We start from the raw sequence: 14,901 nt of genomic DNA, 5'->3' as shown, positions 1-14,901 counted from the left end.
TCCATTATGCATCCCTGCCGCCAACATTCTCCTGACCTTCAAACCTCACTTCCTTTCACAAACAGAGGGGTACGCCCAGCAAAAATCGTCTCAGCTTCATCTGTCCCTGGCTGGCTGTAAAGTGGAGAGAGAAAGCCAAGGGAAACTAGTGACCTCCTCATGAAGGGACAACAGAGATGTGCTTCCTGCTCTTTAACTCTTACATTACAGCCAAATATTGAAGTAATTATTTATGCATTCATGCATTCTTACAATTGGGCCAATGTGATTTTATTTTGCTTGTGGGCTTTGCAATAACATTGGCTCTAGAGTTTTACTCGTTTACATCTTCCAAAGCTTTCCTAGGCTATGTTCACCCCAGAGTTCGTCTAAACAAAGCCTGGTGAAAAACAGAAGCTGCTGTGTTAACTAGATCAATTATAAGTTACATCAGAGGTCAGCAGTCAGCTCAGTGTGGTAAACACTTCAGGATCTTTGTAAATACTAGAGATCTGAAATTCCAGATAGGGCTGAACAATTTTATGTTAAAAATCATATTGTGATTATGTAGAGCGATATTGCAATTGCCATATGTTTCACAATTAGTCAGAACGACCATTTTTGCAGCACAATTTTCATTTTCACTGAAAAAAAATATATGATGTGATGTGACATTTGTTGGTTTCTGTATCAACCAAACTCTATATCTGGAGCACAAGATTTGTAGACCAGGCCATCTCTGCAGCACTAGAGAACTTAATTATTACGCTGCTTTATCACACATTTTACCATTATTAAAAAATTGCAGCTTCTGTGATATTCCGATTTAAAAAATTAAATTAAAATTATTATTATTATTAATAATAATAATAATAATAATAATAATAATAATAATTAACTGTGCAGCCCTAGTACCAGGTCAGTTTTGCCACAGATACAGGCTTTGTTAAGTGCATTAGGTATGAACTATGATTTGACACATCCATATTAAATACAGTTTATTTATCAAAGTCATTATAAAATTCAGTTTCCATCATCAATTCAGTAATATTCATTCAATCACTGCAGGCTGCTCTAAATCATCCTCTTTTGTTTTCCTATGTAAGCAATGGACTTCACAGGAATATGTTACCAAACCACACAGTAGCTGTACTATAAATTCCTTAATGGAACATATCAACACATATCTACTTTTGATTAGTTGTCCAACATCACTGGTCTTTTAGCTAAAAGCCCAAGTTTAAAAAATGGTATGAGCAAAAGGGGACAATACAGCAAACTAACTTTCACGACTTCAAGAAGAAGCACTCAGTTTGAAAAAGAAAATCCTGAGGAGAGCAGAACAGTTTTGAGTTCTACACCAAAAATATTTTTCATTATTTTGTCATATCGTCAAGAATGTCATAATCACAGAATACTCAGAAATATTGTAATATTAGTTTAGGACCATATCACCCATCCCTGCCAACAACCAAAAAAAACTGTGCATGTAAATTCAAGTTACAGGACTTCACCACTTCTTTAAGAGCACGGTCAAAAATGCCCAAATTCACAAGAGTCCCAGCCTCAACAAATAGCAGAGACGTGTGTGTGTGTGTGTGTGTGTGTGTGTGTGTGTGTGTGTGTGTGGCATGTGACCATGCCCTAAGGACGAGGTTTTCCTTTTGGAAGCACTTGTCGGGTGAACAGCACATGCAACCTGTCTACTTGTTGCTCAAGAGCAGCTAGGCTAACTAGTGCAACAGTGCAGACCTTTAAATCCCAGGGATTACAGTCACAGAACCTGCCAGGTGCCCCACAATGCCTGCTAGTTGATACAGTTAATAGGATATTAGCTTTTGCGAGGTAAACAGGAAACCTGAGCTTAGCTAGCCTGGGGACTTTCACACTGTTGGGTTAAATAACAGGGAAGGGTACAGAAATACAGTTGTTTGGAATTAGACTAAACAGATCACTGAGACCACCATAGGGAACACACTCCACATTCACATTTCATATAATAATTAATTTGTTTGTCATGATGTCTGTGCCCATTTTGGATGAATTGTTATGTTTATTATTTTCACTTCATTTCTTATTACTACATTTGCTTAATTATTTATACTCATCTATTTTAGTATTTCTTTGAAAAACTTTTGTCACATGCAGTGCATAATGAAATGGGGAAGCAGATCACAGCTAGAAATAATTGATACTAATTTTGTGGAGAGTGGTGAGACAGCTTTAGGAAGGTTGTTTGGAAGACCAAAAGTTAAATATTTAATCTTTGAAAAAACATTTTGGTTTTTCATTTAAGGTTTAACTGGCAGCAGTATTCCGAAGTCAGAGTTTAACATCTATTGATGCTTGAGCTTTTCTCATTCCTAGATAGTAAAAACATATACTTAATTGAATATTAAATGTAAAAACTTAAAACTGTGAAGATTTAAATATGGTAATGTTAGCATGTGTCATATGGCATTGAGACATCACATGTGGCTTCAAGTTGTTCTGTGGATTTTGACTTCTCTGAGAGTGAAAGCCTGGTCTCGGTTTGATGTAGTTTAAGGCTCCACACTCCTCAGAGTGAATAACAAAAGTAGGAACTGATTAAGTGTGGTGAGTCACAGTCCATTCAGCCTGAACAACAAAGCCAGTTTTTGAGGGGGGAAAACATTGCGGGATACTTGCTTTGTTACATGGTTGTTCCAGGCAGATACAATTTATCTATGTAACGTTATTAGAGAGCGTTAGTGGTCTACATTTCCTTCCTGGCTATAAAACTCCGTAAGCAGAGGTTATCCCAAGAGAAGCAGATATGGCATCAATATTAATGAGGCCTGCTGGCTTCTCGGGGTAGCTCTACTGGCTGCCAGCCCCCTGTTGCAGGGCACACTGTATTAGAGATTGCACCCAAACAAACACATGTGATAGGAGAGTCCCTCCGGATGTGCACTGGACTTGTGCCAGCCCACTTTAATGTCCTTCCTCCAGCAGGGGCTGCTTCGGGCTAATGTTAGCTCTACTTCCCCACTCACCGTACATGTCAGCTGCTCAGCTTCAACAGGAAGAGGGTTTAGGTTTCCTGGAGCAAGCTCCCTGTCGCCAGTAACAAAAACATCAAACCAAGTATGCCACTGGGCAGGGGTACATAGTAAATCACAGTAGCAAGTATGATTTACCTGTCGGTATGTGTGCAAACCTCTCGGCAAACAACCACAGCTAGCAACAGAATACTGTAGTTTTTGTTTTGTTTTTCCTGAGATTTTCCTGTGATTCACTCACTTCTATAGGACACATAAACCACAAGGTCCCAATATTATACACTGTGCCATTCTACTTCTTTTTATGTTCAGTAGCATTTAAGCTAATCACTTTGATTAAATGCTCAAAAGTAAGAGAGGTGTAGATTCTTCAGTAGCCCTGTCTAGAGTCTCAAACACCTTTTTTTATTTGTATATCTAAGAGCGCAATAATGGTTTTTGTTGAAAAAAAAAATGCATGAGAATATCTTAAGGGAGGAAAAAAATTGGGATTAACATCTTAGTAAGATTCTCGCAGGCCTATAATATAATAATATCTTCATTCGTACAGCACTTAGCAAGACACATTTACAAAGTGCTTCTCATAGCAAGCAAAGAACACACTAAAAAAAAATCAAAATTACATATTTCTCTTCTGGCATGTAACGCTATTTATCCATCTAGTTTGTTTTGGCATGAGCTGCCATGTTTTGGAGATATCAGCTGTAGAGATGTCTGTCTTCTCTTGAATATACATCTAGGAACTACTTTCTTTCTACATTAAAAAGAAAGAAATTCCTACATGAAACTTCACACAACAAGGACTGACCATTATCTTTGATAACTGGCTCATGATTTCTTGAAAGAGACATTGCTTTTGAGTTTTTCAAATACATTTCTTTTGGTGCTTTGAACACAACAAGCCAGGTGCCATTTACTTCCATTATGGGAGGAAGAGAAGACAGAGAAGGCAGCCAAAATTTCCAAAACTTGGCAACTCACCAAAAAACAACTGAAATGGATGGATTTTTTTTTTCAGCAAAATCACACGGAACATGGATACAACTTCTCTGCTACAACCTATTTTGCTTTTATTATGGGGGACATATTTACACCTGGGAGGTGCCCAGTACATCTGCACCTTTCTACTACTAGGTACTGAGCAGCTCCACTCGAGCATAGTGCCACTGCTCAAAGGCACCTTCACACCAGCTGTTGAGAAGCATTTGCCTTTTATTTTATTCACTTTCCCCACACAGATTTCCTGACAGATTTGGCAAAATAAACCAGTCAGCCCTCTGGTCACAAGCCCACTTCTGTAACCTTCAGGATATTGCCGCTCATTACACCAAAAGCAGTTACTTTTGGATCCGCAGCCATGTTTGTGTGACTGTCACATCACAGCTAGGTAGCTTAATAGCTGTGGATGGGGCAGCTGTTACCCATGCTGACAGCTCCTTATCCATCTGCCACTGTGAAGCAAACACAGGCCCTCTGACGCTCCAGCCACAGGCCCGACATTAGCTCTCTCATGAAGTCTATTTCAGCCTCCATGGGCAAAACAGCTGCCCTACAGTCCACACCACACTGTTTTTAGACACTCCAAAAGGTTCAGCTCAAAGGAAAAAAATGTTCTCCCCTACATCTGTTGCCAATGAAGCAAAGGAATGCATTTCCCCAGAATCCTCTTAATGTGGGTTCAAATGAGCACAAAAAAGCAGGTCAGGAAAAACAACCGTATGCTGCAAAACATCTCCTCAAAATATCAAGACAATTTATAAAAAAGAAAAAAAGTATATATAAAAGAACTAATTGGGTTTCAGAAAGTATGATCCAGATTGTTTATTTGGTTGGAGAAGCTTTACTAAAGACATTCCACAGAGGAGATAAGCTATAGTAAAGTCTGAGAATCAGCAGACAGGTCGAGGGGGTCAGTCCAAATGACAGGACAAGTGCCGTGAGCAACTGTGTGACAGGAGCTGAGCCAGGCTCCTCTTGCCTACACAACACAAGGAGAGTATTGTGGCAGGCCCTGGTCTCCTCATACCAGCACACAGAAAAAACACACTCTTGCACATGCAGCTGCATGACTTTGTGAGAGGAGGAGAAAAATAAAGGGCCTTGGCTACAATTTAATATTAACTGCAAGAATAGATTTTTCTGCCATCAACATAGTGTTTCTCCTGGAATTATGTTGTAGGCAGCTGCAAATTTTGGTGGTTTGAAGATGATGTTTGGTCTTGTTCCCACAACTAACCCTGTTTTGGTACCATTTTTGTTCCGAGGGTTTCTGAACTAAAAATACATTTGATACTAAGTCATTATAAAAGCTGTTCATATACACTGTTTTATGAGGCTGCAGTCAATCCTGTTTGTTTGTTTGTTGACATTATCTATACTATATACAGTAAAACTTCTACTGCTGAAACAAACTGTTGAGTAAGTTAAGGCAAAACCTAATACCCATATCAGTCAAGAGGCTGATACAGCTGGTGAACGGACTGGATAATGTTAGGCTAACCTGTACTGTCATAACAGACATTGTAAGTAGCTTATGGCTCCAATAAAAATAGCAGACAGGCCACTCTAACAAAGGACATACTTGAGGGCCCCACAGGTCTGTATCACATATGCAAACACAAATTTCAACATGTGCCTTTGCCTTAGTCAATTAATGTTTTCTATTTCCTTAAGTAAAAAAACTATTAATTTACTAATTAATTTAGGTTTCACCAGAGGAATTAAGATGTCAATGGGCTTCTGAATGGATGCCAATAAATACGCCATCCAATTTGATCTAAACAGAGCCCCTGCACAAAGCATACATACCTTTCAGTATTCGACTGTAAGCAAACAGAATTAGCTCAGTTATTCCCTACAGAATAGCAGCGTACAATAGAGTGTGTTTAGTGTGCCCAACCATTGGGTTTCAACAAGTGAGAGCTGTGATGAAAGGACTCTGACGTCAGTTCCATTCATGAAAGGCTGATGGCAACCTGTAGGGATGAAAATGCTTCCCTCAGCCTATATTGAGCCGGCTATACACTGAGGTTGCAGGTTGTGCTGCATGCCAGCCACCAGGGTGCTGTATTTTTAGCCAGGACAAGAGGAAGAATTTATTCCTCCACTTCAGACACAATGAGACAGGATATGGTGGTCCCATAGTAGTCAGAAAATCAGGCTTGGTCAAGCCAAATATACCAGAAGATGGAATAACTAAGTATAAGACACAGAAACTAACAACATTCTGCACAGAGGAGAAAGAAAGATCTCCTTTATTACTGCTGGCTTGAAGAGAGTATGTGCACAATACATTAACGGATATGATAAGGACAGGATATAGTAGAGTGGTGGAGTGAGGAACCTTACCTCTTAAACAGTAAACCCTGGTTCACACCACAGCTGAAGTGCCCTTGAGCAACATCATATCTCTATCATCTCCACTATCCACTGTTAAGCTGTGTAGCTGACCCTGACTTCCAACCTCCATTTGAAAAAGAAGAAGCAAAATATTTCCTGCAGGGATTAAGACAGATAAGTAGCACATTACATTACACTTCTGTGGTAGCCTTGATTCTTGTTGTATTTGATCATCGCCAGCGCACAAGCATTCATGCATCTCACTGGGAACATTTGATGGAGGGGCAAATAGCTGACCACAAACTGAGGCTATGCTGGTTTCCCAGGAGACAAGGATGAGATTTCCCATGCTACAAGCCCTGTCCTCCTCATCTGTAAACTTGCTAGCTGCTTTCCTCTGGATGAGGCCTGGCATCTTATTCAATTCTGCCTAGAAAATAGCCTATTTGGTTTAGGTGTACAAAATAAGCTGCTCTAACCAAGCAGTAGATGAAACAGCAGTGGACTGGATGTAGGGCTGAAACATCCCCTGGTACAGAAGAAACAGACCCCCACCCCCTGCCACACACCAGTGCAAATAGTGTTGTTAGTTTTGTGCATCCAAATGAAAATCCTGTCACACAAGACAAACTCAAACAAGCCTGCATCTCTCTGATGCATAGGCCGGCGAAAACTTGTTGTAGGTGGATATTATCTAACACGCTGATGGAAGTGCATCCAAATCATCCTTTGCTTCTGACTCTTAGGCTAGAGGTGGACAACATGGGAAAACCTACCACAGAACAATATTATTCTTATTTCTGATGGAATTTTCTATTACCACCACCATGCTATCTAATTTGATGTCCATTTTGCACAACAAACATTTGCTCCAACAGTCCTGCTTTTATTCAGTAAGCTTCTATATCTATTCGACTTCACATTTTATTATCATCATATCGTGTATCTTGATCATTATTGAGTACTTTGAGTACAGCACTGTCACACTACTTGGACTTCAAGGGTTACAGGGTATTATAAAATGTTACAATACCCTCAAAGTTTAAAGGGATAGTTTGAATTTGGGTGTTCTATGAGGTACTTATCTATAAATAGTGTATAGATGTCGATTGACTCATGTATACTAACTAACCTTTTAAAACACTGATGTCACAACATAGCACAAGCTAACAGATCGAGGTAGCGATAGACCCACATTCCAGTGTTGTGCAAGGTAAAATGACTGATTTTGCCAATGGAGTCTGGTTGGGCGACAGCGAGAATTATATCTGGCTTATGCATAGTTTCCTATCAGAAAAAGCTGTCTAGCACCAAGTAAAATGGTGTGAATATCTGAAATATAATGTACACTTAAAATTATGTTGTTTTTCTTATATGGGTCTTTTTTAAAGGTGCTGAAATACATTTTGTTGGTGATCCCATCCACCGTGATACATTGCTCAGCTTCCAAGCTGGTACTCCTCTCTACTTCTCAAATCTGGGGGCATGCTTACAATCATCTCCTGTGGGTAATAAACTGACTATTGATAAATACCTCACACAACCAAACTTCAAATAATTCAAACTATTCCTTTAACATTTTTTCAATAGCAGACATACTTGTCATAAAAACATACAGCATCTTCAAAGCATCAAAATATTACATTAAATTACCAAACACTTATAACATGATGATATTCGCTTTGACTTATTACCCATGGTGTTGTCTAGTGAAAGCTACAAACCAAAGGTAACATTTAGCTCCCTTCCTCTGACATCTGTTTTTCCTTTGATACCATGTTGAGGAATAAAATGCAAAAACTCAATTAATCTGTCAAGTCCAATCTGAGAGAAGAAAATACAAATCAGTACACTAAATGTTAGAATTCTCTTCCATTTCGATGCTAGTAATGCTTTGGCCTGGGTTAACTCATCACTCTCCCCAGCAGAGACTCCTCTGTATCACTCATCTGTAAATTCTAAAACTGTCCAGCAACAGAAACACTAGAAAGCTCCTTTGTTGGAGGAAAAATCATTCAGGTCTGTGGAGACAACACCAGTGAAGCACAGGCCAGGCCTGTACTCCACCCGAGGCAAGCACAAACAGTAATCTTGTGACTGTATGTCGACTTCCTCACACATGCATCCGGATTCAGTGTTCGACTAAGGTAAAGTGTCACTCCTGATCATATCACATGTAGACAAATACTGACACTAATGGAAAAAAGAGAAAGAAAAGCCTTAGTACTAGTCCACTAACTGTGATGACCGTTCAGGCACACAGTTGAATAAGCTATTGAAAAGAATGAGTTTAAACAGACACAGGAATTTTGCAGAGCAAAGCACGTATTTCCATAGTGACGCAGCTGTGGCAGATGTCAACACATAGATCCACTCCAGGATTGTTTTTCAATGAAAGCAGGAACAAGTCTGAAAAACTCAACAAAAGGAAGGCAATGACCTTAACATAAATGCCTCCCTCTAAGTCTGTCAGTCAAAACTGTATTGAGCCTCCATTCAACATCCATACAATCTTATAATTAAAAACAGCACAATCATTATATATGATTCAAAACTTTAAACATCATAACTTTTTACAGTTACATCTGACAACCATATTAACAACATTTTGCTTCATAAGGCAGCAAAATCAAATACATCTCTTCTGCCATATCAGAATCTAATTTATCATTAAGGTCAACAAGTGCACTGGCAAAATTTGACTTCCCATTTCTGTATATAGTAGGGATGGCACCAGTCCAATACTCGGAAATCAAAAGTCACTGGATTGGATAACGGAAAAAAGAAAAAGTACAATCAAAAATACATGAATGCTTAAGTAAACTCTCTGAGTGAAAACATTCAGATAAAACAAAACAGCAGTATTTCATAATAGAGTCATGTTGTGGGCTATATATTTCTTAATTCATGGCAGTAGGATATTTGTTTCACAATTTGAACCTTTGTTTGTTTTAATGGGTAAGTTAAGCAAAGTGCATCCAAACAAATGTGTAATTAACAGCTTAGTTGATTAAAACAGGGGAAAAGGTGATACCCGGTACTGGTAGTGCCAGATTCTCAAGTTTGCAGTATTCCCTCAGTACAATATGGATGGTAGAATACTAATGGAAGCTGACTTTCAGATTCTACCAGTGAGCAGACTGACTGCTTATGACAAACCTTGCAGCTATGGATAACTTTTCCTTCAGATACTCAATGCACAGTACAGTCCTTGTTCTATAAGATCAAATCCTGTAGTCCTAAATGGTCATGTCTACTTTAGTGCTTACACTCCAATGACCAAAACAAGAAACACTATCAACATAATGTCAAAAACACAGATCTGTGGCTAGACTAGAGATGCCTACACCCCCTTTAAGAAGTGGGGCAACGTTATTTATTAATGCAATTCCAGATATCTCCTCTCTACTGTGGAGAGACTATATAAAGCTATGTATATAAAGTCACTGAGGTTGTGCAAGTTACCGCTCTGGTGCATGATTGTATACAATTAGTCTATTGAAATGGTTGGAAGAAACCGTTCCTAAATACTCTGATGCATGACCCAAGCACTGAAATCCATTTCTGGGTATTTCTTTTTTTCTTCAGTGAAAAGCATCGGAGTATAAGATTACAACACCTCTGTTGCAGTACTGCTGCTCTCTATGTTATCAAACACAGGGCCGACAGGATATAACGAAACAGTTAAACAATGCTGGTAACTTAATACTGCAACTTGAATGAGGCAAAAAAAAACTAATTAGTTGGTTAGTTTTTACTTAGTAATGGATTATTTTAAACCCCGATCACTATTTAGCAGGAAGGTGTAACAGAATCCCCGCAAGCGCAGTTAGCCGGTTTCATCGAAACTCTCTGGGCTGACATGGCCCAAGTCATGGGAACACTATGTCGCAGCTATTAATACGGCCTTTTAACGCCCTAAATGCAGAGTCGTCGGGAGATGCTACCGTGGTATCAGTGCATCAACAAACCAAATGGTAGAAAAGCGATTGACACGAAGACGCCACAGCGTACAAAGACGGTAGGATACCCGGTGCCCTGGTCCGCTGCGTTACCGACTTTGACACTCGCCCACTGGCCGCACACAACCAAACACCCGCTTGTTAGCTAGCAAGCTAGTGCACTTTCCGTGAAGCCTATCAAGACTGTCAGTCTAACGTCAGGCGCAGACATAAGTTACACTGCCACGGGAGCTGTAAATGACGCCATTGTCGTCCGTTTGTCTGATGTTAACCTACATTCCGCTTTATGCAGTGATTAACGTTACCGACTGCAGCGCTGAACTTACAACCAAGAACGCCCAGGTAGGTCCGTTATCGGTCATACAGTCAAACCAGGTCGCTGCTAACGCTAAAGCTCATTAACTCACTCTTCTGTCTTAGCTGCATTGCCACAGCTATCTGTTCTCGAGACATGGATCAAATCTGAAGCATCGCCGACAGAAACGAGCCAGTGGCAATGAAAACAGAAATAACCGATACCGCCAAATGCTCCTCCTTCGCTAGCCTAGGCGGATGCGTTTCATCAGCAGACATCAATTTGGGTTTGTATATCAAATTATGAGTGTATATTTGTGCAGAAATGCCACATGCAATAGCAGTCATCTCCTGGAAACACTTGTCCGACTGTTAATGGGGTCTAAGATTCTACTTAATGAGGTAAAACGGTAATAAGCATGTCAGAGAGAAATGTGTCCGGTAATGGGTGCATCACTCTTCCATCGGTTCTAAGCAGGCTAGCTACATAGCTAAGTGAGCTAGCTAACGTTAGCAACCCAGTTAGCTCTCTGCGACACGAATGTAAGCGCTGGTGGGGAGCACAAGCAAATGTAAGCGGCCCAGTAGTGCTCCAGTAGAGACAGACAACAGTCACTACCACCGTAACACAGAGGAAACCAAACAGTTTCAGTAAAACACGATAAAAATGTTAGTAAACGTTAAGTTAATCACCACATCGCTCACCAGCTCTAGGCATCCACCCTCTTGACAGCGAATCCCCTGTCTGTGTGACCACCGTCAACACTACATCAATAAAAAAAACAACACTTCCGGTGAAGCCTTCACAATAAAACCATCATAGAGAAATGTGCTGTACCAACTTGAATTTTTAAATTACGTTTGCATTTGCATTTTATTTTATGTAATTTTCAAATATTATTCACCTTGTTCATATAATTATAATTTTAACAGGCCCTATATACATTGAAAGACAACCGGTGATTTAAAGGAATTTTCTGTTAGATTACATCGGGATGGGATTATGCATCAAAAGAATTATATTAGGATTAAAACAGTAGGGCAAAAAGGCTATTCAGGTGGAAGTGGACTCAGAACTCGATCAAAAAGCAACTTTACTGTGAAATTTTAGCGTTCTTTAGTGGAGGGGGAGTTTGTTACCATAGGAAATAATGATGCTAAAACACAACTATTACTACACACAAGAGTAATATTTTTGTACATTATACTTTATCAAAAATAGTCGGTTTTGTCATCTGAGCCATTTACCCAATGATTAATATGACAATAAAATGGAGGAAAAATAACAGTGCATCAGTTTAAGAATTTAGTGAAGACATGAAGGCATACTGGGGTATTAAATCATCATATTCACCCTAAACAGTTCATCTTTATTGTGTGTTTTTGATGGTATTTCCTTAGTTAATGTCTTCTACTCCGCTTTATTTTGAAATTAAAATGCTATTTCCGAAATTAATAATAACCACCGCACCACAAACACATTTACACAATATGAAGTGGTGTGAGAATTATTTACAGTTCTAACCCCACGAACAAAAGCTGCTCTCCAAATATGACAAAGACTAAAAATTAAAGTGAGCAACGTCCACCTCTTTTCATATTGTTGTGAACTACAATGCATTATGCTGCTCAACTCATCAGATAGTATGTACTGGATTTTGCTTATTATGTTGATGATGTGGAAATGTAAGTAAATTCTACTCCTGAAATTTGGTCAATTTACTCACATCATTTGTAGTTCATCTTGTTTAAACGCTATGCCTGGAAAGAGTTATTTGTTCAAGATACAGACTTAGCTTTTCTCGCCCTCTAATGTTTGGTAAAGAATATTACATCCTGTGCTTCACACTTTTGAAAACGGTCACTTGGGGGCGTTCAGGTCCACAAATTACTGTTGAACACTACAGTTACTAGATGTGAGCAGCACAACATTTGACCTTCATTCTTTAAAAAATGACTAATACAGAGACCAAATACTTATATAAGCAACAAATTAAACACTTCCGTTTAGAATGATATCAAAATGATATTGCACTGTTTTTGACAGAGATTCACCTTTTGTGTTTAGATAATGACAGAAAGCCAGAGAAGGCCACAGTTTCCACTGAATATTAGGTAACTGGTCTTAGTCAATATGTACCTCTATTTATTGGCTAATATTTGCCAGTACTAATATAGACTGATATACTGTGATAGGCAAATATCAATCAATAATCTATCGGTACCAATATTTATTGTGTGTCTCTAGTTATATGAACTTCTTTTAAAATACAAATGTGTGAAATTATTCATTATCTCATCAATATCAGCCATGAGAAACAGGTAATTATCAGTAATAAGCATAACCTGAAAAAAAAAAAAATCAATTTTGTGCATCCCTAATATTATTTATCTGCTGAAGTGAAAATTTTGCTACCTGACAGCTCAACTTGTAACACAATGGCTGCAGCATTAATCAATGTCCCAGACCAAGCTACCTGTCACACATGTCTCATGGTTTGTGCAGGATGTTTACAGCAGCGGTCTAATTTCTGTCAAATGTAGCCTTGTCATAAACATTTTTACTTTGAGTTAATTAACTTATTGACACTAATGTTACAACAATGCTCCTGATATGAACAAATAAGGAGGATGAACAGGATCAATAACCAGCAAAACCAGGTATGTTTAGCAGAATTAACAGGACATGTCAGCAACTCATAAAGTTTTTGTGATCTGACTTCAATTAGCTAAACAGTTACTTGAGTAACAAATGTAGTCATCAGAGACCTGACCTGACAAGACCTGAGACCTTCAGCCCAGAAAGAGGATTTTTTCAGCCCAGGAAGACAAACGCATGCATGCAAAAAGTGAGTACTGTAGTCCAAATAATGAGTTGGCAACACAGCTAGTCTGTTAAATAGGTTGAAATCCTATTTAATATACGACCTATGGTTGAAGTAAGTTGTCTCCCCCTGCTGCCTCCTCTCCAGGGTTGGGGAGTGAAGTGAAACACTGCAGAAACGCAGGATGAGGACAACATGGTTCACCTGACAATAACAAGTGAGGATGAGTCCTCCACTGTCAGTTGATCAGCTGCTTATAACTCTGTCAGTTGATGTAAAGCTCAGCTTGTTATTCTGAAAATAAAAGCCTACTGCTCTGAAAATACACTCTGGAGATTGAGGTCAGTGACTGCCTGTATTACTGTCTGCCAGACTCTATTAATATTTTGTTCAATTTAACTGTTATAAACATCTACGTCTTCTACGAGATTATTAATGATTGAGACAGTTTAAAAATGTGTTTTGCTTTGCGACTAGTTATAGGCCTTTTAATATTTATTCATTTTATCTGATAAATAATGTTATTATGAATGCTTGTTTATTAACTGGCCCCTGGCCTCCTGTCATTTTACAAAACTGTCCCTCAGGTAAAACAAGCTGAGTGTCCCTGGTTTACAGAATATTAAAACTGTTTAAAAAAATGAGCCAAAGTGATTGAGAATAGCTGGAAATAATAAGCTGTTAAAATGTAGTTGTTCATCATGAAGATGCATGAGTCATTAGTCAGCTAAATTAAAAGATTTACAAGTGAAGAAGAAGAATAAAGAATACAATAATAAAATAAAATGACCAAGAAATGAAGGAGAATAAAATAATAAAATAATATGAAATATTATGACGTTTTATTTGTTTGAGGTTAATGAGTTCATGAAATTTCTATGTATTAAATACATTTTCTTAAAATACTTCTGAAAACTTGGTGATATTGAACCTGGCATGCAAAGGCCTTTTTAAGCAGCACAATTTTACATTGACTTTAGGTTTTTGTTTTTTTTGTGTTTTTTATTAATATTGACAGGTTTACAGTCATTTACAGATCTGACAGATAAGTAAGACAATGACAGTAGATATAAGAACGGGCAAGAAAAAAAAGGTAAAGAAAAACATGACAGGAATGTACAGATACAGTCAGGACACAATGCATTTCAGGTGATACATCTACTGCTTCCACGCCAGACCACAGAGCTCTGCAGTTATCGTCTGCAAAAAACCAGATCCCAAATAAGCTATGAAAGGACTCTACATGTTATAAAACTGAAAAAGTTCCTCTCTCAAATAAAAGCTGAGCGCTTCTAATGGCATGAATACTAACACACTATTTATCCACTGAGTGATGCTAGGAGGTTCCTCTGACACCCACTTCAATAAAACACATCTTCTAGCACAGAAAAGCAGGATTTTCAGGAGTTTTAGTGGATTTGGAGGAATATTTGGAGGATTATGTATACCAAGAATGCATGATAAAGGGGAAATGTTTAT

At 38.5% G+C, this 14,901-nt stretch overlaps 1 protein-coding gene across 1 annotated transcript in view; it reads right to left on the bottom strand.

Annotated features, from left to right (window-relative positions):
* The window catches only part of garre1 (granule associated Rac and RHOG effector 1), a 41,893-nt gene extending 30,504 nt beyond the window's left edge, over nucleotides 1-11,389 (bottom strand). Inside the window, exon 1 of the mRNA XM_084720965.1 lies at nucleotides 11,303-11,389. The gene's annotated coding sequence lies outside the window, so the exon portion shown is untranslated. The remainder of the gene's footprint in view (nucleotides 1-11,302) is intronic.
* Between the last annotated feature and the right edge of the window lie 3,512 nt (nucleotides 11,390-14,901).

This window comes from Lutjanus erythropterus, chromosome 1 (assembly GCF_056507025.1).
Source record: "Lutjanus erythropterus isolate fLutEry1 chromosome 1, fLutEry1.hap2, whole genome shotgun sequence".
Classification (NCBI taxonomy): domain Eukaryota; kingdom Metazoa; phylum Chordata; class Actinopteri; order Lutjaniformes; family Lutjanidae; genus Lutjanus; species Lutjanus erythropterus.
Note: the sequence above shows the minus strand (reverse complement) of the source record. Positions and strands in the feature narration are given on the sequence as shown.